General features: G+C 47.7%; 1 protein-coding gene and 2 long non-coding RNA genes across 7 annotated transcripts in view; 2 read left to right on the top strand and 1 right to left on the bottom strand.

Annotated features, from left to right (window-relative positions):
- The window catches only part of CD46 (CD46 molecule), a 30182-nt gene extending 21177 nt beyond the window's left edge, over positions 1 to 9005 (top strand). The window contains exons 11-13 of one of the 5 annotated variants that reach the window (XR_008574147.1): positions 1214 to 2671; positions 2761 to 2884; positions 6253 to 9005. The gene's annotated coding sequence lies outside the window, so the exon portion shown is untranslated. Of the gene's footprint in view, positions 1 to 1213; positions 2885 to 6252 lie in introns of all 5 variants that reach the window. The other 4 variants (XR_008574145.1, XR_008574149.1, XR_008574148.1 and 1 more) reach the window with 4 other exon arrangements.
- On the bottom strand, positions 875 to 5128 carry LOC129196333 (uncharacterized). The gene is made up of 2 exons (XR_008574150.1): positions 4600 to 5128; positions 875 to 3103 (listed from the first exon to the last, which is right to left on the bottom strand). It is a non-coding gene; the product is annotated as an uncharacterized LOC129196333 (long non-coding RNA).
- Positions 9006 to 11645: 2640 nt separating the features above from the next.
- LOC129196334 (uncharacterized) lies at positions 11646 to 16101 on the top strand. The gene is made up of 3 exons (XR_008574151.1): positions 11646 to 11986; positions 12453 to 12564; positions 14911 to 16101. It is a non-coding gene; the product is annotated as an uncharacterized LOC129196334 (long non-coding RNA).
- Positions 16102 to 21563: the final 5462 nt, after the last annotated feature.

The raw sequence follows: 21563 nt of genomic DNA, 5'->3' as shown, positions 1-21563 counted from the left end.
AGCAGCCTGTGGAGTCCACCTGATAAAGACTACAGGAACAGAAATGCAAATATATGCAGATGCTTTGCTTTTTTTTTTTTTTTTTTTCCCTCTGGAACACAATGTAAGTTGATGCCTAGTCCTTAAATACGTGCCACTCCTGATGCGCAGCAGTCCAGAGGAAGTCTTGGGGGAAAAGGGGATGAGGGAACTAGTGCAAAGTTTTTGTAGTTAGCTCAAGAAACAAATTCTAGATAGGGTTTTTTAAACACTTCTGAGATGCAGAATTTTTTGGATCTCGCTTTTGGACTCGGTGGGCCACTACTGCAGTAGCATTAATTTTCAAGCCTCAGCTCCAGGTTCAGGGCTCAAGCACTGCCACAGTTGCAAGAAATACGGATTGGGACTTCCTGAACCAACTGGTCGCTGACAATGAGTCAGGGAAATGACCTTGCAGCAGGCAGCTCACGGTACCCCTCTCGGAGTCGTGCCAGTAAAAACGGCACTGGCATCTCTGAACGCTGTTGAAACCATTTTGTGAGATTCCCGCGATGGCCGTTTCTACTGCTGCCTTTGCACCAAAACTTTTGAGTGGGTGAGAACAGAACGTAGTACTCCCATCTTGTTCCATAACAGGGGCATCTCTAGAACCTAGGCTTGAGACTATCTATGTACAGATATATAGAATATATGGGCAACTTGTATCTCTTGCCTACATCTCTGTCCATTATCATCAGTGATACAGATATTTAATTGACTTAAATCTTACCCTTCCCCCCCAGCTACACCTATATTAAACTGTAAGAAAACACCGTGAACAAGTTTTAAAAAAATTCACGGCAGCAGTGAATTTTCTGGATTGGTCTGGAAGTGATTTGTAAGAGAAGTGAGGGTAGAATACTTGGCATTTGGACATTTTAATGAATTTTCCCGAAGAAGAAAAGAAAAACATTTGCTTGTAGACATTAAGCTTCTCACAGCATCAGTAAAGCTCCTGACACAGAGCCCAATGCTGTATTTGTATGACATGGAAATTAACAGCAGCAGCAGCAGCGCTGCAGGCTCAGAGTCTTCTCTGCGAGCAACAAAATGGCTAGGGGTGCTGTCGTGTTCATTCGAATTCCTTCACCGTTTGTGGGTGGTGAAATAGGTGGATGCCGATGTCCCTGCCGCTTCAGGTATGGTTACGAACTTTACCATCAATATTAAATTCATGTTTCTAACCATATTCAAGCTTGTGCCCTCATCAGCTCAACTCCATACAGCGCAGACAGGAACCAACAGCAAAATCGGACTGCGTCACAGATGTAACATGACCATCGGCAAAACAAGTGCAGAAAGAGACCGTGGCTGTCTCGCCAGTCAGAGCGCCTGCCTTCGATATCAAAGAAGAAGAAGATGGTAATGCTTTTAAATTTATGTTGTGAGCATTTGCAATCCTTAACTTCCTTTACCAAATTTTGCGGTCCTTGAACAGTCAAAACTCCCAAGAAAATTGCATGTATTTTGCCAACAGACCCAGCGCATTAACGAACACTGCGTCATAATGCCGCACTAAGGCTGGGAGGGATAATGAACCCCACTTTACAAAGGAAGGAAACCAAAATACAGAAAAATGAATCCGCTTACGCAATGTCACACACCCAAGTGTCAAAGGGAGGAAGAAATTACAGCTTTCCCAGGTCCTTTTGCAGCAGTACACACAAAACCATTATGGAACAGTTAGCCATGTACAGCTAACGTACAGTAACAATACGGTCCCTACGCGCAAAATCGCTGCCGTCCTACAGAAATATGCCGTGTCCCCTTCTTCACCTTGTTTCTTGCCAGTCCCACAGATTTACCTGCTGACAGTAACCTCAATTCCTGGGTAATGAGATATACAGCCGAAGTTTAACATTGAAATAACTCCTTTTTTAGCTCTGTCTCCTTACCCTCCCTGCATTTAGTCACAATTAAACTACCACTGTGGCAAAAAGATGGTAACGAAAGGAATAAAAACAAACGCATTCCTACGCTGAATGCGGATACTCTGAAAGTACGCATATGCCTGAACAAGTATACCGGCTGCTAGTTGCAGCTCCTTCCAGAGGACTGAGAAATGACATTAAGAAGCACTAGCTTTGCAAATTAATGAGGTCCTCCGCCCCACAGCCATGACAAGGAAAACCGCACAGCGTTGTCCGTTCAGACAGCACTCCGTAAAACAGGCTCAACCCACCCGTCTTCCACGCAACCGAGCATCGTTTCTTAGTCCATCTCCTGGCTGTCCAGCATTACCTCTGCGGCTGCCTGGTACTGTTCCTATCTGTGTGTGTATTTATGCCTGTCCGTCTTGCTGCAGGGACCACCGTTGTTGCTGCTATTCCTGTTGTTCCCCTGCTCTGCGGAACTGGCGCTGCAGGAGGCAAGGATGCTCCAAGGGAGCCAGCTACAGCCAGCGAAGGCTCAGTGAGTCAGGAGGGGTTGTGACGACTGCAGTAAGAGTCTGAAATTCCCTATGGAATCTGGCAGAAAAGGAGGGGAGGCAAGAAAGGTGGAGATGGGAAAGCAGAAAAAAAGTGGGGAGTGGCACCTACTGTCTGTTTTCTTCTTCCCTCCCTGTTCCTAGCACCGCACTGCCGTGGGAAATGGCATCCTCTCCTCTACGGTACTGCGCAAAGGAACGGAGTTGGGGATAAAACCGCAGCGCGTACGGCCTTTGTAACCGAACAACCAAAATTCGGTCGGGGTAGGTGTCTATGCGTAAATACAGCCTTTCTCTCTCTCCCTCTCTCTCAGACTGCCGTCGGGAGGACAGGCTGCTGCTGAAGTAATGGAGACGGTGGACGCAGAATGTTTGAGTCGGTTCTGAACCCAGCGGTTGTTGCTAAACAACCGGACCTGACGCTTGAGATGTCAGCAAGTGAGTAATATAGATTAAATGCTTATGCTACCATACCCTTAAACTTGTTTAAGCCTTGATCTGATGAAAGGCTATGGAGTAATGTTCCCTGCTGTATGAGAAAGCAAAGTTACCACTCCACTGCATAATCAGGAGACTTCCTCGGCCAGAAGGACCAAGCTCAAAGCTGGTTGTGTCCTCAGCACTTCCAGGCAGAGTTGCCATCTTCATTGCTGGTCGCTTTAAGAAGAGAGGTGAAAAAATAGTATAGTAATGGTTAAGAGAGAAAAATGTTCTCCTCTTCATCTCCTCATCCTCTCTCTGGAGCTGCTCTCTGCCCTCAGTCTCCCATTCATCCTTACCCAGCCCTTCCCAATCCTCCTTCGGTCCCTGCTTTCTAATGCTGTTATTTCTTTTGCAAACCTTTACAGACCCCTCACTTAGGGCTCTCTTCAGCTCTCCCTGATGTTACCAAGCCTGTGGCAAACTTACGCTTATGCAAACAAAAACCGAGTTTGAGCAAGAGTCTTTTTCACTTCTTTAATTATTCCCACAACATAATTTCCAGGTGCGATCCCTGCCCCGAGCAGCTTACAGTCCTGCTAACGCTTTGCCACCTTATGAGGCAGAAGGAGGAGAGCAAGCAAGGAGAAAAGCCCCACACCCCAGTACTTTCCCCGTGGTTTGCAGCTCTGACACGTCATCGTCACAACTGCACGGCAAAACGAAACCTCCCCGTCCGTCACCCTCACGGGGCACCCATGGGTGCGGGGTCTGGCGCACCGAGGAGTTTAACTGCTTCTTTCCTGCCTGCTGTCCCTGCCCGAGGGGCACCCAGCAGCCCCCGGGGAGCCGCGGCAGGCAGCGAGCGGGCAGGGAGCTGCCGGCACTTTGAAGCAAGTGAAATCAACGTTGAGATTTGACACCCAGTCCTCGACCAATCCGGGAGGGCTTTTCACCTGCCATCACCTCCTCCGCCAATCGGATGGCGCCTTTAGGCCGAGAGCCCTCCCCGGCCAATGGGGAGCCAGCTCTGCCACTTAGTTAATGATGCAGCAGTACAGGGAAGACTATCACATGTGAGCTGGAAGGCTGCCAACATGGAGACACGGAGAGAGCAAGGTAAACAACTTTCCAACGCCAAAATGATGACATTTAATCCCTAAATGCTAGCTTCCCGTCTCGACTCATCCTTAACCCCTTTCAGCTGGTGTGGAAGCGTCTGGAAGGCACCGTCTACCTGTCCCCAGTGCTTTTAAAAACTGGACGACATGCCCTGCAATGATCACTGCGTCACCGTTTACCACTTTCCGAACTACGCAGCGACAAACCTCCAAGCTCTGAAATGCAGAGCGCCTGTTAACCCCTCCACCGAACCCTCGCCAACATGCCAGCCTCTAGAGAGATGGGGGGGGGGGGGGCGGGGGGGGGCAGGAATAAAAAGCCCAAACAAAACCTGAAAACAGCAGTCTTTGCAAAGTTGTCATCTCTCCCCCACGACTACTACCCTCCTCTGCAGTACAGCAATGCCGGCAGGAGTGACATTAGTACAACCTGTGCCGTCGTTCCATTGAGAAAACAGCTCTGACGCAGAACAGAGCAATCATACCCAGCCAAAATAATAATACAGCCACTTTGGGATCCGAACTTAGGGACGCCGGGGGAAAGGGACGCCCTGCAAATAATTAAAATACGTAGATGCAGCTCAAGCCCCATCCTGATCAAAGGGTACGTACGTGGGAAAGACGAACCGGACCGAAGAGCTCTGCCCGTGCACCATCTGCGCAGTCCTCAGCCGTCCGCTCGCTGTGGAGCGCCGCAGAATAGAAGGTTCCAGAAATTTCCTTTCCGTTAACCCTTTCGGTGTCTGCCCACTCTCCCTCCCCGCGGGATTAAGTGCGCCGGGTCTCCAGCATCGTCAATGGGCGAAGCCTCCTACGCCAACCGAGCCCAAATATGATCTTTAAATGACACTGGATGGTGGCAGGAGCCCAGTCCCTGGTGTTGGTGTCACTTCTTATTCTGGAGCCCTCTCTGCCTCTCTTGCTGCCTCTCTCCCCTCTTGCTGCAGCAGGGCTGTTGCTGGTAGACCTATCGACGGAGCTTGCTCTCTCACTCTCTCGCTGAGCTCTGTGACGCAGCTCTAAATTCTCCAGCCTGCTCCCTGTGTTATAAGAGCGGAACTGCAGCTTTCCAGGGAGCCCGTGCCAGCGGTGCCAGGGCCAGGCAAACCGAGGGGAACGTCGCTCCTGGACTCTGCACCTTTTTTTGGTAATTATTATGTTCCTCACCTCTGTTTCTGTGCTTCCTCCAAGGCTCTCAGCCTCGCATCTCCCTCTCTGCTTCTGAGTCATACTTACTAGGTTAACTCTTTTAGGATTGGTAGTCAGCAATACAAATCTCAAACAAGCGCAGCTGAAACCACAGCCAACTTTGTGGTGGTTTCTGCTTTAAAAAAACCAAAGCAAATCTTCTTGGCTCTAAAAAAACAAAAACACACACGCACACACACACGTTCCAGTAGAGAGTTAGTGCTTTTTGATTAACCATTTCGGTGACAGGCATCACTACTTGACTTCCTAAAATAAAATATTTTAGGCCTACGTCTTGCAAATGCTCAGCAGGCAGCTACCCTGAAGCACAAGGCAACTTAAAAGGAACTGCTCCTGTGAACGAACACGGGTCTTCTGGGCATAAAAGCATGAGGCTGCTGCTGGCCCACAGGTCCCTGCTACGCTGGCTGCGAGACGTTGGTCTGACCGTGGATCTGCCACTGGGCAGATGCATGGTGTGAGATAAGGTACAGAAAGTGCTAGAAAGCTATAGGGTCTTCTTAATCTGAACGGTATTAATAAGTGTTATCACACACAGATTCCAAATGCTCAGAGTAGGCAGGGGAACTAATAACTGCGTTCGTGGAGTCACCAGAATCCAATAATCTCTGTCAAAGAAAGTCCACAAACAGCTATGTATTTCAGCACAGCAGGCATCACCAGGCATGAAAAATTCTGCAGACGGACACTCTCCTCGCCTCTGCCCCCCTGCATTAACTCTGGTGCCTTCAGTCAACCTCAGCACCAGGGGAAGCAGTGCTTGTAGACTCTAAACTGGAAAATGTGGAGGAGGATCAGTGGTAGGTACAGCATCTGGGAATCAAAGGGAAGCTAGTGGAAAGCCAGCACTGTACGAGGGAGTTCATGCGTCAGTCTGCATATACAAAGAGCGAGCGAGAGAGCCAGCAGTCCGTTTGAAAAACACCGAATCAAGAGCGAGATCACTACTACACAGCTATATCTGCCATTTTAATTCCGGACTTCAGAGCTGGCTGCAAGCTTAGGGTTTTTCACTACAACCAAAGCTGAAGTAACCACTATTTTTTCTCTTCGCAGCGTCTGAAGAGCCTGAGCTATTTTGGGATTTGTCTGTACTACACTGAAAATGACACCTGTTACGCACAGACACAAATGAGAAGAATTGCAAGCTCCCGGTTTCGCAGATACGATTCTACCAAAAAAAAAAAAGAGGAAGATCCTATGAGCTAGGGACCTGGGGAGCAGCACAGGCGCTCAGTGTGGGGTGAAGGGGATGACCCTTGCGAATTGAACAGACGCCAGTACAAAAAATGCAAAAGGTCTGTTGTAGCTGATGCAAGGGGAAATCAAACCTCCCTGTGACCAAAAGAAATAGTGCTTGATCAACTAAATGCCACAAGACATGGTTTCTTATGCAATCAAACCCACGGGACTTCAAGCCTTACATATACGCTTTGTGGCCAAAGCTGCAAGCATTAACTACTTCAGTTAATGAAGGTAAAATTGTAAGAGCACTACGGCTACTTAAATGAGTCACTCAGCAGTGATACTCGCTAAAGTAGGCCAGCGTTTTATGTGATGTTAAGCTGTCTGTGCTGGTTTCAGTTACCCCTGAGTTATCTCAGAAGCTCCACCAACGTGCAGGGTCAGGGCAGATTTTCCACATTCCCCGTTTTCCCCATCGACGTGTGGCTGATTTACAACTCGCTGGCACTGTGCAGACGAGACAGAGACCATCCTGCTGCACCTGTGAGACCCAGCGAAGCTCTGAACATGATTGTGTACGGCACTGGAGCAAGATAAAAGACTCGGAGCCTCAGAAATGGGACAGTTGACTGGTGCTTTTAGCTCACAGCAATTTTGTCAGTCTTGTGGTATAGTAAGAAAGTAAAATGGAGCTTTGATTTATTTCAAATTATATCTTTTTCGTTGCTTTCAGGGGAAAGGCAGTATTTATTTTATGGTTTACTTTCATTTGAAAATCACTGGCCATGGAACATTTCTACCTTTACCTGACTGTAAGTATTGTATTTCTGGTGGCGCTCAGGCTCCCAAGAAGACTCAAAGCTGCACTGCACTGGGAAACACTCAAGCGCACAAGTAAGAAAGCATGGCACCATGGAAAGCTTCAGCACCCAGAACTGAATAATGAGGCCCAAAAAAATAAAGTTGTCTTCTCACACAGTTGAGTCAGTTCAATGTTGGGCAGGCTTTGGCATTTTCTCTGAGCTGAAGTAAGGAAATAGAGGCCGTGATTCCATGGTAGAAATCTAGGATGCTTTTCTGTTTTAAGTGGAGCCCAGGCACATGTTTTGTTACTGGTTGTGGGGGGGGTTTTTTCCCCCCTCCAAACTCTGTCCAAAAGCAGGAGGCAGAACTCTGGTTTTGTAAGAACTGACTATGAGGAGCAAAGTCCCGGAGTAGAAAGCAAGCTTGGTTAACGGAAATAATCCACGGCCGTGGTGGGAGGCAGGGAGCTCAGTCTCGCTGTGCAAATGGTGGTGTAAATATCCATTCCAAAGCCAGGGGTGACCCAATGGCCAACTCCAACTGTGCCTTTGGGTGCTTACAGTGCTGATTAAAAAAAAAAAAAGCAAAACAGTTTTTATAGCACTAGACAATGTAACAAGCTATCATGACTTAGAAATAGAATGGTTCAGGCTGGATGTTTAAGGGGAAAAAATAATTTCTTCAGGAAGGTGGGATTGAGCCCCCAGCCATCATTACCACGTCTGCCGTCAATCGACGCTTTCCCTCGGCATCGTGAAAGCATCAGGGAGCACCACGATCAGTTCATCAGCGAGCAGAGGAAACGTGGGCTTGCCGCTGCTTATACGCCGAACTGCACGTAAAGGTGCATCCTCCATTCCCTGGCATCTCCCGTGCTATTTTCTGCTGTCATGCTACAATGACCTTAATAGCGGTAACATATGAAGCCTGACGCTACAAAAATCTAACCCTCGTGCACGTCATTATTGGTATCGTGGGTGCTAAATTAACCTCGGCCATCCACTGAAGAAGGCCCTTGGTCTTTTTAATGACAAACGAAAAACCTCGTGGTACCACCCGCACTTTCAGCTTCCTGCTGGTGAAGTCCTGGCTCAGGTTTCGGTTTAAATGCCATCCGCCACACCTTCCTCCCACTGCAGGAAACTGCGATTGTTAAAATCGGGGCATGTTCCTGTTTAACTAAAAGGCTGAGTTCAAATAATCCAAAGGCTTTGATTATGCCAAACAAATTCCTGCCCAAGATGTAGCAAGTCCGTGCAGCTGTAAATCTGTAACCCCTCGACCTCAACATCCGTGTAAATGACGTCTCGGCACATCACCTCGGGGAGCAGCTGGTAGTAAACGGAAGGAGCAGAGAACGGGGCAAAGGTGGACAGGGGAACGTAAAATTTCATAATAACGTTTGGCACACTGCTCTCCAGCTTACCACCCAAAAGACATGAAAGTTGCTTTAAAACGCAAAATAGTGTGGTTTTCAAAAGCTGATGTGGGATAGATCTTTTTCAAAATGTGAAATTAAAACTACCTCTTCCTCACGAAACACTGACAACCTCAGCAAAATGATGTTTTTCCAAGAAAAATCTATTTCAGCGCAGAATTCCCAGCCAGCTCCGCTCGAGGAATACCAGCAGAAACAGTAACACGACCGCCAGTCTGCCAGGACCATTTCCCCTAACCCTCACCACTCAGAGGGTGGTTTTTTTAATTTTCTTTTCATCTTAATGTTGTAATAGAAAATCATCTTTAAAAACCAAAACAACCCTTACTTAACTCTGCTATAGTAAAACAATTGTCTACATTGACTGCAAATAAAGAAGTAATGTTAGTTGTTACGGAAACTGGCAAGTTTTGAATGTTTGCTCGTTTAAAATCAATATAATTTTGCATATGGGAAGGCTAAATTAAATAAAGGTTAAATAATTTGACCTGCATTGTATGCAGAATCAGGGTCAAAGCTGATATGGAAATTTGGGATTTCCTTGCTCCCAGATTTTACTCAAGTTGTGCCTCTTGCTTAATTATAGTCCTTATTGCACAGAAGGCCCCCAGTCAATTAGTGAGACTTAACCATCATCTGAAAGAGAAGCTGCCAGAACAGTGCAGCTTTTAGAGGAAATTGATAGGAAATTATTTCAAGGAGGTACTTTCTTTCATTTTTCAAAGAAAAGGAGAAATAAGACTTTGAAGGCTTCCATCTATTTTCAGACGTACGTGGCCAACAACAGACAAGTCACGGTCTTGCAGCGCTACCCTAACAGTCCCAGGACGTGCAGATTTCCAGGAAACTGGAAACTTCCAACTCCAAAATCGGAATATTTGTTAATGCAAAGTCTCCCAAAGTCCCTGAAGGGATATTCTACACGGTGTACCGCGCATCAGGTTTTGTTCCAGTGTGACAACAGTAGAAAAGTTACAGAGTCACAACAAACATTTAGGTTTAGGGTTTGGTTTTTTTTTTTCCAAAAGGTTTATTGTTTTCATTAGGGAATGCCGGAGAAACGGCCAGCACTTCCAGTTCTTCGCCAGCCCAGCACGTACACACGTGGATATTCTCGCTGGGGTCCCAACCAACAGGAGGAAGAGTAGGCAGGCTTATAAATCACAATTAAAAACCCCTTCTGAAAGTTTTAAACTTGATTCTGTGTGCCTGCTTGGGTGTGCACAACTGCCTGCACACAAAGATCGGGCTGGGGTTTGTTTGTAGTCCGCTTTGGGGGGGTGGGTCAGGGGAACTGGATGGAATAGCCGGTGTTGAGATCAAAGGACTGCAAAGCCAGAGGTGTGGGTTCATTCCCAAGAACTGTCGGGGATGTGTTGGCATTGGGTAAGTCCCATTTGCATGAAACGCTTGCATTCTTTGTGCAAACCTAGCCCACACAATAAAGCAGGCACCGAAATGGAAACCTGCAGGTGAAAACCTGGCCCTTCCTTTGAAAAACCGGAGTTGTGGAATTTACCCTGTGAAGTCTTAAGAAAATCCCAGCTGGAAGAGCCGAGATCCTTTTCAAAGAGGTGCCGCCACATTAACATACAAACCGCTTCAAAGCAGGGTGTATGCCCTGTGCTGAAGCTGGGTCCGAGGTAGTTAGCATCCTCATCCGACAGCCCTGCAGCGTTCCCGGTCAGCACCACGATGGGAACGCTGCCCCGAGGTCGGCGTGGCGGCTCCCCCAGACCCCTGGCCGCGGTGGGAAGGGGAGCAGGGGCAGCCAGGCTCCCCGAGCTGCAGGTTTTGCTCAGTTCCAAATCTGAGGAGCCAACGGCGCTGAGACAAAAGTAATTATTTCAGCTATTAGCTGCTAAGAATAGAGCCGGCGGGGGTGCTGTGCATGGCTGAGGTGCACTGACAGCACAGTCGGAGGTAGCAGGGATTGCAGTGGAAGCACAGAAATAGCCGTTCTCCGCGCTCAGCACTTTGAAGCTTCATGAGTCACCAAAATACACGGAGGGGGGGACGACGCACACAGGTGGGGTGCAGAGGAAAAGACACCCTGCCCCTACATGTAAAGCAGAATGTGCCCCTGGGCCGATTGCTGAATTTTCTGAGCGAGAACAGCATTTTGCTGAGGAGCCTGTTTTTTTCCTAAGGAGAGCATCTTCCCAGAGACGAGGCAGTGACCACCCTCACGCTTCCCACCCATCGCAGAGCACGGCCACGGCACGGAAAACCTCCGCTAGACCTCACGCCCTAAAGGTTCTGCCCCTTGCCCTTGGGGAAGCACCGGGGCTGCTCCCCCCCCCAGCCCCAGCCCCAGCCTCCGGCCACTCTCACGTGGGGCAGGAATATTTGCAAAAGCCAAACATTACCGGGGGGGGGGGGCAGCGGGACGGAGGAATCTACTGATCTCGAGCCAACTGTGTTTCGTGGTGTTTTCCTAACTAACTGCTAATCTTGAAGTTCCCTTTACAAATACATTATAAAAGGTTAAACGTATGAACGGCAGATATTTCAATACAGGATCAGTAAAGGACCATCGTCATCTTTAACATCTTGTCCTGATGCTATTTAACAAAAATTGTATTGGTATCACTGCATGGTTTTACTCAGTACAGCTCGGAAGAGGCAATTTTCCTTCCGTGCTGTTTGTGCAGCCCAGGGTACAACACATTCCTGATCTATGACTAGGTTTCCAAACTACATAGTAAAATGAATAATAATGATAGTAAAAGTTGTACAACTTTTTTTATACAGCAACATTTGTATTACTTTAGTGCTGGATTTTCCAGCTATTGTACATGGGGGAAAAAAGGGGGTTTTTTTTTTAGTAAAAAACCACCATACCCAACCACAACAAAACCAAACCCCCAACAAATTCCAGGTTTAAAAGAAAATTTTTATATCACTCCTGAGTGCAACTGCAGAAAGAGTCGAGCTAGATAGAATTAAACATCTCAGCTGGAGCGTGGACAGGGCACCAGACAGCTTGCTAAAAATAGATTAATCCTAATTACAGCCACACTTCTGGTTTTTTCAAGGCTCCCCGTTTCACGTGGGGACGCAGAGGCTGTGAATGGAGAGGGGGATCATCGGTGCCCACTGCGGCAGGCGAGGGGACGGGGGGCTCACGCCGCCTGTTATTGCATAACCCGGGAACATGCCGTCCTCCGGTGGGAGCAACGGGAGCGACGGGAGCGACGGGAGTGACGGGAGCGACGGGAGTGACGGCAGCATCCCACCTCGCCAGCCTTCGGCTGCCCGGCTCCAGCCGATCGGCACAGGCTTAACTCAGCGCCCGGCCCTGGAAATCTGCTCTCCCCACTTAGCAAACCCAGACTAATCCGCTGGAAAACAGGGTTTCAGGTAACGTGTGCTTCGCTGGTTAACGATTTAAACATCTCCACTTTCCTACCGGCTGCCCGAACCGCCGGCAGCCCCGGGGGAGCCCGGTCCTGTGCCGGAGCTGCCCAGCGTGGTTAAACCCCCGGAGCGGCAGCACGTCCCGTAGGAACTGCCATAGATCCCTATTTTATTTCCTCCTGGACAACATTCACGCAGAGAGCTGACTTACTATCTTATAAGCAGAATTACAAAATGTTTATTATGAAATAAACATATTTAAGCCTCTGCTTTCCAAACTACAGTAGTTTATTTCTCCCGTAAAGCCAATGAAAATACGGAAAACAACTATTTTCCCACCCTAAAGGACGTATGTTAATTACCAATTTAAATATTTAACCAGAAAATGTATCGCTTCAGCTGTAACAATTTTGTTTTATCAGAAACCAGGAGTTAATGTGATGGTTTTTTTTTCTTTCCGTTTCTGTAGCAGTAATCACTGGGTAAGCACAAGGGCCCCTCTGCTTGAGATGGATCTCGGTCTGCACACATCGCTGCTGCTGCTGCAAAAAGCTGCCAGCGACCGAAAGCCCCTCTAGCCGGTAAAACAAAGGAAAAATTCATTAAACGCTCCTTCAATATCTCGGATTTATGTAACTGCCTCCCCTCCCCGGGGAATGCCGATGCTTACGGCCCGGCCGAGCGGCTCTCGGAGGAAAGGAGAGTTAGGAAGAGGGTGTCTGTCTGGAAAAGACCTTGTTAGTTTTGAGGAGGACTGCCGCTTCAGTAAATAGTGGTTTTGCTGACAGCTCATCAGAAAAGATTTCATTTTACATTTTTGAGATTTGTTTGCCCTCTGCACTGAAATGCAGATCCAGGATTTGGGGCTTGCTTGTTATATTTTTAATTAAGGGAGAAAGATACACTGCGGAACAGCCGGTACCTTTGGGCTGGTGGGTGACAGAAATTCTCCTGCACGTCCCTGCTTTCGTCTCCGCAGAAGAGTCTTGCAGCTCCAGTCTCCCGTATCCCGGCCGCGTTCGTAGCAGAGTTCTTGGCAGAGTCCGTCCTGCCGTCACCTCCCAACTCCCCGGAGTTACACCCTGGGTACAAAAAAAAACCCCTCCCATTAAAACTTTCACCAACCTTAATATGACAAAGCAATATTTTCCAACTGGGAGATGAATAAACAGGGAAAAAAATTGTTTAGACATCCCTAAGCAGCTTTCTTAGCGTTATATGTGCCCCAGCAGACCGCATCCCTTTGCCCACTGCTTTACGGGATGCACCTACGGAAAGGCGACGCTGCTGCGTGCGTGCGGAGAGGCTTGGCCGCGGCTTCCAAACACCTATGGATACGAGGGCGCATCTCTCGGAACGCATGTGTCTGCCAGCCCCTGCCTGGAGTGACTGCTTTTATAAGCACAGCGAGAGATTGGGAAATCTGCTGTGATTCATACGAATCGCTTCAGTCCCCACTCCCACCCCCAGCGCAGCACCCACGAGCGCCCGGGAGCTGCCAGACACACACGGAGCGAGCTCCTCGCCTGCCTGCAGCTCCTCGTTAACCATCGGCTGCCAAGACACTCCCAGAGCATTTAAAACTCGATGCCACGAATTATTTGCTCTTATCTGAAAAATTCCTGAAATGCCTTTTTTTTTTTTTTTTTTAATTGTTATTGCTGACAATTATCATATCCAAATCATCCTATCGGCTGAATAAACTGACGCCGGCGCTAACTGTGGCGTTTTGCTGTTCCTGCTGGGGTTGGGGCTGGCAGGTGCCGGCTGAGGTTTATCTCTGCCTCTTGCCTCAGCCTTGAAACTGGGATCGTAAATCATTTTGGCCAGGGATAAACTGTCTTTGCTTGTACAGCGCTGAGCCACACTGGCCTCTCGGTCTCAGCTGAGCCTTCTAGATGCTTCTAAAAATAAGTAAATATAAGCTATTATCTTTTTAAAATACTCGTAAAAAAAGAGGGAGCAAGAAGAGACTCCTTTCCCAGATGTTTTCTCTTAAAACTGCCAAGATTTTTTTTTTTTTTTTTAAACTGTGTCTTTCTGGTCAGTTCTCTTCTGTAGTCTTTCATAAAACAAAGAATACCCAACAGTTTAAAAGTTAGGACAGGTATTTTGTACTTTCATAGCAATAATCATTTGAAAACCACTAGTAAATTCTAAAATCCAAGCTACCTTTAATACAAAAATAAAAATGAATCTCAAAAAATATTTTTATGCACAAGTCGATTACTCTTCCCAGCCTGGAATTATTTTGCAAACAAATCTCAATTAGACGGTGAACTTTTCTATCTTTTTTTTTCCTAAGAAAAAAATAGATATTGTCATTTTTCAAGACATTTTGGGTTTTTTCTTACTTGGCCAATTCTGATTAGTCACATTAGTCCCACTAGATTTTTTTTCCCTTTCCAGGATGGGAGACCTTTGTTTTGAGTGATTCCTTTGTATAATTTGTAAAGTAGAAAACAAAACATTAAACATTACAAAACAAAACAGATGAAAATACTTTCAGCTTTGCTCATGTTCCTGCCAACTATTTTCCTTTTTTAAAAAAAAACCCCAAACACACAAACCAGCGCCTTCTCAGCCCGTACATGGCTGTATCGCTTTACTCCTTTAAAGGGGAGCGGAGAGCTGAGGCTTAGCGCTCAGCCTGCTGCAAGGGCCAGCACCTAAGGACTGGTTTTAAGCCTCTAAGCCAGCTTCTAATACTATTCCTCCCCCAAAAAACCAAGGCAATAAGAATATATTGTGGCGAAGGTACAAACTTTTAAGACTTCTTTAAATATATATTTCGAACAGCAGACTAAAGATCAGCCGTATTATTAAGAGATTAATAGCTCGACGCGATTTCTTTGCCCATTGACTGCACCGGACACGAGCCTCCGCTCCTTAGATCCGTTCCCATGCTGTCACTTTTCCTTCCTTAGGGCTGGACCGTCACAGTGAGGGATGCAATACTTCAAAAGCCAAGAGTGGTATTTCCAGCCGCCTCCTCTTCTTGATACCTGTGCACGTGCAGTTTCTCAGCTTGTGCACGTTAACACGCAGAAATCAGCCTGGCAGAAACCGTCCTCCTCAGGCTTTAGTACGGCCGTCCAGTGCTGCAGGTTGCTGTGAAAGAGAAATAGCAGCGTCCCAAACCGATTTCATGGAGCTCCCAAAACCACCCGTGAGCAACAGCTCTGCTTGGGCAGAGACTTTTTTTTTTTTTTTCTTTTTTTCTTTTTTCTTTTATTTTTCAGTCCAGGCTTCACTTGTCCCTTTGTTTGCCTGGGAGGTTTTCACCAAGTGCTGAAGATGCTGATGTTCCAGGGATACTCAGAACTGCCAGAAACGTTGCATCGCTGGCTGGTCCATCAGAGTCTGTATCAGCTCCAGCCCTCCGGTCCAGCCGAAACTATTCGCTTTGCCTCCAAGCTGCACCCACAGTCTAGATGTGAGGTGCGTGCCTGACTGAGAATTCCTCTTAAATATTCACAGTGTGAAAGCTCGGAAAAATCAGAGCTTCATAGGGCCTTAAAATTTGGCTTGCACCAGTAATTAAGAAAGGGCTGAGATGGGCTCCTTCTGCCGGAGTCTGGCAGGGGGCTGCTTCACCCCGACCCCAATTCCATCCCTGAAGCTGTTGGGCACAATGATTTCTCTTCGGGAAGTTTTGGGAAGTTTAACCTACAAACCAGGGGCTGGCTGGGCACGCGGGGATTTGTGGTGGCCACCGCTCCGGCTCTCGCTGTCTCAGGTGCGCGCCAAGTGACGCGGGATGTTGTGCTTCATGCGACACTGGCCCGAGTTAACCCATAGCCCTATTTTCCATCTGTAACCATGGCAACCCCAGTTATCTTGCAGAGGTGCCTGTCACCCCGTGGTAGTAACACCTTGCTCGTCACAGCCGAACCTACAGTCCCACCGCTGGGACTGTCCATGTGCACAGTCCGGTTGCCTGAAACTGCAAAAAAAAAAAAAATTAAAAAAAACCACCCCAAAAGCGAGGTGGCGTTTGCAGGATCACCGTTTCTAACGCAATCCTGGCGGAGGCTGAGTGGGAGGTGGGCAGAAGGCAGAGGAAGAGCCGGGAATGCCGGAGCAGTTCAGGCACAGTCCCGGCTCTCGGCAATGTGATCGGCTCCTTGGCAACGGGAGGAAGGTGGTTCAGGGCGGATGGGACACAAAGGCGCACGCCGGCTCCAGCAACAGCCCCGGGAGAGAGGAGCATCACCGCTAACTAACTAGCTCGTCTAGTTTTGCCAAGGAGCATTTAAAAAGAGAGAATAAAGTCCCAGCTGGAAACAGGCTCCCACTGAGCGCGTTACACAGCAGCGTGAGGGCTTTTGCTGTCCATTTTTATAGAATATTTTTCATACGACCGCACTGAGTTTAATTGTAATCAAAAGAAAGCAAGTTGCCAATACCGACCCTCTGCCTACATAGGAATTTGTCATATGGAGAGGGAGGATGGCTGGTACCATGAAAGGAGAGAACAAATTCGAGGGTTGGACTAGATGCTCTTTAAAGGTCCCTTCCAACCCAAACCATCCTAGGATTCTACGATTCTAAGTGCCTCGGCCATTTAGACTGTCGTGCAGGATTTCACGGTTGCCACTCTTCAGGACGTACTGTCCATCTACTTGATCAGAACAACCGTTATTCCTCAAAAGAGGAACAGGCCTTCAAATTTTCTGAAACCTGAATGATTAGAAAGGTTTTACGACACTTTGCTTTCTTTTTTTTACAAGACTTTGCTGCGCTTGTACACTAAATTATCAGCACTGAGAAGCTGAAGAGTTAAATCAAAATCAGAGAGATCCAACAAGATTCTCATAAAGTCTTTAGCACCAAGCTAAGAGATGCATATATCTTAAATAATGAATTTTAAAATTATTATTGAACGGATTCTAACTTAGTAGTAATATTAGAAGAAAAGTAATTTCTAAGCAGTCAGTGACTGCTGAGCTGGCAGTCCTACACTGTAACTACGATAATCCTGGTTGCACAGAGGCACCAAGACTTTAATTCCAATTACTTTCACATTGAGCGTCTCACCTCACACAAGGAGGACAGAAAACACATCTGTATTCCTCGGCAAACATACAAACATGGTTTCCACACTCACGTCGGTATTGCACAGTACTCCTAAAGGGGTTAGTTTCATCTCTGAGGCAAAGAATTGCATAGAAAAGTAAAGGCTGGTGTAAACGAGCCATCAAGAACCATCCGTGCATGAACAGAGGTGCCCAGGAGATGCGACGGGCACCCAGGGCTGGGCTGTGAACTGTCGGGGACCAGCAGCCAAAGCAGAGCACGAGGGAACAGCGTGCATGAGTGAGGAGCAAAAAAAGCGAGATGGTGGTGGTAATTCTGGTTCCCCGTGCAAAGACACGTAGAATTGCCGCGGGGTTTGGGGTGGGCAGGGAGGCTGTGATTCCAACAGCAGCGTACGCATTAACCTGGCTGCTCTGTGTTGAACAGTTTTCCTACAGTTCCCACCTGACGCTAACGCAGTAATAGACCTTTTCTCCTTTTGAAAACACTGTCTGGCATTTCTGCCCATGGCTGTAGGATGTCTTGCTTTTGAAGAGGCACATCTACGGCAGGGTGAAAGGTCCAGGGTATTCATTAGAATTCGGGAGTCAGTGAAATGGGAGCTTGGGCAAGAAAGCGTCTTCTGGCATTTAGGGTACCCCATTTCAGTCATCGGCAGGGTGAGAAGAGGGGAATACAGGGAAGCAGACTGGATATGACAGCTGAAAATGGGGCCATCAGATGTGCACATCAATGAGCCAGGAAGGACTGAGACCTAAATCCCAGTCTTCCCTCTGACACATGCGCTTTCATCAGGGCTACCTCCTGGGAGCTCCGGCGTCCCGGGGGGTTTGTCTTTCAGCCTCTCCCATCAGCATTTCCCTCTGTGAGGTGGAACAGGCGCTTTCTGTAACGTCATTCTGGAGATCTCCAGCTCCTTTGCTGGAAATGGAGCATTTCTTCACCTCTCCGCTGCAGCTAAAGGCGAAACGTGTACAAGGTCGCTGGCAAGAGAGTCCCTGATGCCCCAACTTGCGTGGGTGAGCATTTGGTTCTGCACAGCCTTGACACCAAACCCACCATCCCTGGGGATGAAATCTGGGTTGTATAAAGCCATTCCCGCCTCAAAACGGTGAGGTTAGAATGAGGTTGTCCAAGATGAGAGCTGCCTCGGGAGGACGATTCGCTGCCTGCACCAAACTTGGAGTGCAGGTGAAAACTGAAATGCTTGGTGCTCAAATATACATAATCACACAGGCCAGGATGCTGGGAGCTTCCTGAATGTTCAATGTGTTTGAAAATGTTCTGGAAAATGAGTACGTAGCAAGCTGGCAATGTTTGGCGATGATACAAAATCAGTGAGGCACATCCATGGTAAAACAGTGAGGAGTAAAGGAAGGATCTCATGATGTGCAGTGGCTGGGGAAAAAAAACCCCTGATTAAATTCAGAATTTGTAGCTTTAAAGTGATAGGTTAAAAAACCCAAACCCAAACTGTAACATATTCAAGTGACGGATGTGGTGTTACTCAGAAGTTCACGGAGAGCTGGGAGCGCAGGTACCTGTACGCTCCTTCCCTGGGTGCTCCCTACCAGGCACGGTGAAAGGCAGGCTCCTGGCGCGATGGATTCGTGCAGTCCCAGCAGGGCAGGGCTAATTCTTACATTTGCATCATTCCATTTAAGTGACAAACTGTACCGAGCAGGCAGCGTGACGGTCCGCAATCGCAGAGCACTGTGAAACCGTAGGATGCCAGATAAACACACCAGAGAGAAGTTTTATACTGTCTCTAACCACAGTTCCTACTTATTTCACAGCCCAATATAGCCGGCACTGAAAACTGCACAATTAAAACATTTTTAAAGAGTGCAAAGCCTACATTATTCCTTCTACAGTGCTTTAGGAAAACAGCCGGCGGACTGGTATGCTGTGGAAGGGCCATCACATGAAAGTGGACCCAGGTAAGAAAGTATAGGACACAAATGCTAAATCATACTTCAAAGGCAGATAGTTCTTTTCCAGATTACTAATGTGACTCCTACAGCACAAAGAACAAAAGCTTCCTTCCATAAATCCATTTCACAGAGGCCACGAGATGGGGAAATCTATCACGCTTAGGTAACCGGCCTTGGAAGGGAGCTACTCTGAGTGGCCCAGGGTTAATGTGTCAGTGAGCTTCGATGCTGGAGATCGAGTAATTCAGTGACTGGAGAGAACGGCAGGGATGGAAACCGCTAAAACCAACGCGCGGATGCCTTACAACTTCAGACTGTCACAAAGAAGTCATCTTATCAACACCACGTGGTTTCTTTGAGAAGGATCTACTGCCTTCTAGTAGCATGGGGGAAAAAAACCACCCGAGTTTCCATCTCCATGGTAATTCCATCCTCCAAAGCACTTTTAATGCAATTTGTTTCCTGTTCTTCTAACTTCTTTGATGGCTTTAGAACAGGGCAGCCACGGCTGAAGTGCTGGTAACACACCTACAGCAGGACGGCCGATGAGAAACCACGTCTTTGTCCCTGACAGCAAGTGACGAGTTGAGCTTCTGTCCCCTCCAAGGAGATACCTGTACTACCATCACAAAACTGAGTATGTGCAGAACGGTTACTGACTGCAGAAAGAAGCCAAAGGCAAATTCTCTGCAGAAGACAGCAGGAGGGGATCAACACTGCTCCAGCCACTCTCCTCGCAGGAGTTGGTACACGAGTTATACAAGCCACTTCTAGTAGAGATCCCATCTCGGGATGGATCCCTATGTCTGTATTCCAAAGGGCCTTGGTTTGTAATGGTAATATTGTTGTAGGAAACTACCCGTGCTGGGCTCTGCTGCTCTTTGCATCCACACACCCTTTTGTGCTACTTGTCTTCCCTGTTCGTCTTAGAGGACAGCCAGGGTGAGAACTCAGGAGGGCCAGCCAGGGCGATGCCGCCTTAGAAAACCCTGCTCCAGCCTGACAGCGTGACACTGCGAAAGGGAGTTGTTCTGCGTACAAATAGTCACTGCGAACACAGCCGCAGGACGCTTTGTTAGCAACTGATAATGTAGTGAAGTATTTTGTCAAATGGGCAGCGTATGAGAACATGCCTGAGCGAAAGAAAATTTAGCCTCTTAAATATTAAAGTTCCAAAATTAAACCCTTGTTTATACAACGGCCGGGTCACTGCTGCAGAACACGGGAGTTTGCAGCGTTGTACCAAAAAAGGCCCTACGAAACGCAGACCTTCATGGAGGGCACCGAGTCTCCCGCAGAAGCAGACTCGGCAGCGTGCTACCGCTTGCCGTGGGGGCTTTCTGCTCGTCTCTGCCTCTCCCAGGCCTCCCCCCCGTTCTTGTCCCCACCTGATCCGCCCGCTCAGCCGGCACCGCACCGTCTGGTCCAACAACCGGGTGAGCTCCCATCGGCCGGCCGGGCTCTGCGCAGGCTCGGGGTGGGGGGGGGTGGCATCGGGGAGCCCCACGCAGCGAAGATGCTCACGGGTCGCTGGTGCCATTCGCCTCTGCAGGGAGAGGGACCAGGGTACCTGAAAGCAAAGATCTGCTTTGAGACTTAACCCTGAAACTCAGATCCGCATCCTTGCTGCTCATTAAACCTCCGCGGCGGGGGGGTGGATGGGGTGGAAAAGCAGGGGTGTTGTCGCTGTTAAACGTGTTAAAGTGTGTTAAATGTCTTAAGTGTGTCCATCCTCAGCGCCTTTTCCAAATCTGTCCTTCCTTTGCACTGTCCTCTTACACTGAACACAGCTGATTTGCAGACCGTGAGTTGGATTTCGTGGATTTAAACAATGATGCAAACTGTAATTTTTTTTCTTTTCAGAATAAGGAATGAAACTGGTAAAGAAGACAAGAAGTCTGCAGTCACTCCAGAAAACAGTGGAATTTCCTTGCTGCTTTAGCTTGGCTAATTACAGATAACACCACAGCAAACTACAAGTAAGAAAATTTAAATGCAAAATATAAAAAATAACTTTATGGAGCTTCCCTCCTGCAGAGCATCTTTAAAAAGCCTTCTAGAAAGCCTTTTACCACATTACTAAACACACCTTTATTTATTATATTTTAAGAAAAGAGCATAAAAGAACTTAATCCAAACTAAATATTTAACCAAATAGCAATTAACTAACAATGATGAATGGTAAACAGTCCTAGTCCCACGCTAAACCGGGACTTTAAAGCCCGTTTATCTAAGCGAAAGCTGCTCAAGGGGAAAGGCGAGTTTATTGAGTAAACTTTGTCTCAGCCACCTTGCTATTAAAACAGTCTACAAACAGAAACTACATCATATATTCTGGGGGGGGGGGGGGGAAAGGAGCAAGAACATAACAATCCATCGCATGGAAGTTCCAATGCTATATGGAGCAATTATCCCTAAATACAAAAGCAGAGAAAACATGAAGCTGTAAAGCAGCGACTTTCAGCCCCCGTGGCCTGGTGATAAAACAGAAATAAGTGTGGGACCCCTTAAATTCCACCCGTTGTTCCCATTTGGCCGAGGACGCTCATTCCCACTTATCCACTAGGAAGGAGTCAGCGGGGGCAGGGCTGCCCAAGATTTTATCT

The sequence above is a fragment of the Grus americana genome, chromosome 25, assembly GCF_028858705.1.
Source record: "Grus americana isolate bGruAme1 chromosome 25, bGruAme1.mat, whole genome shotgun sequence".
Classification (NCBI taxonomy): Eukaryota; Metazoa; Chordata; class Aves; order Gruiformes; family Gruidae; genus Grus; species Grus americana.
This window is presented reverse-complemented; position numbering and strand designations above follow the sequence as displayed.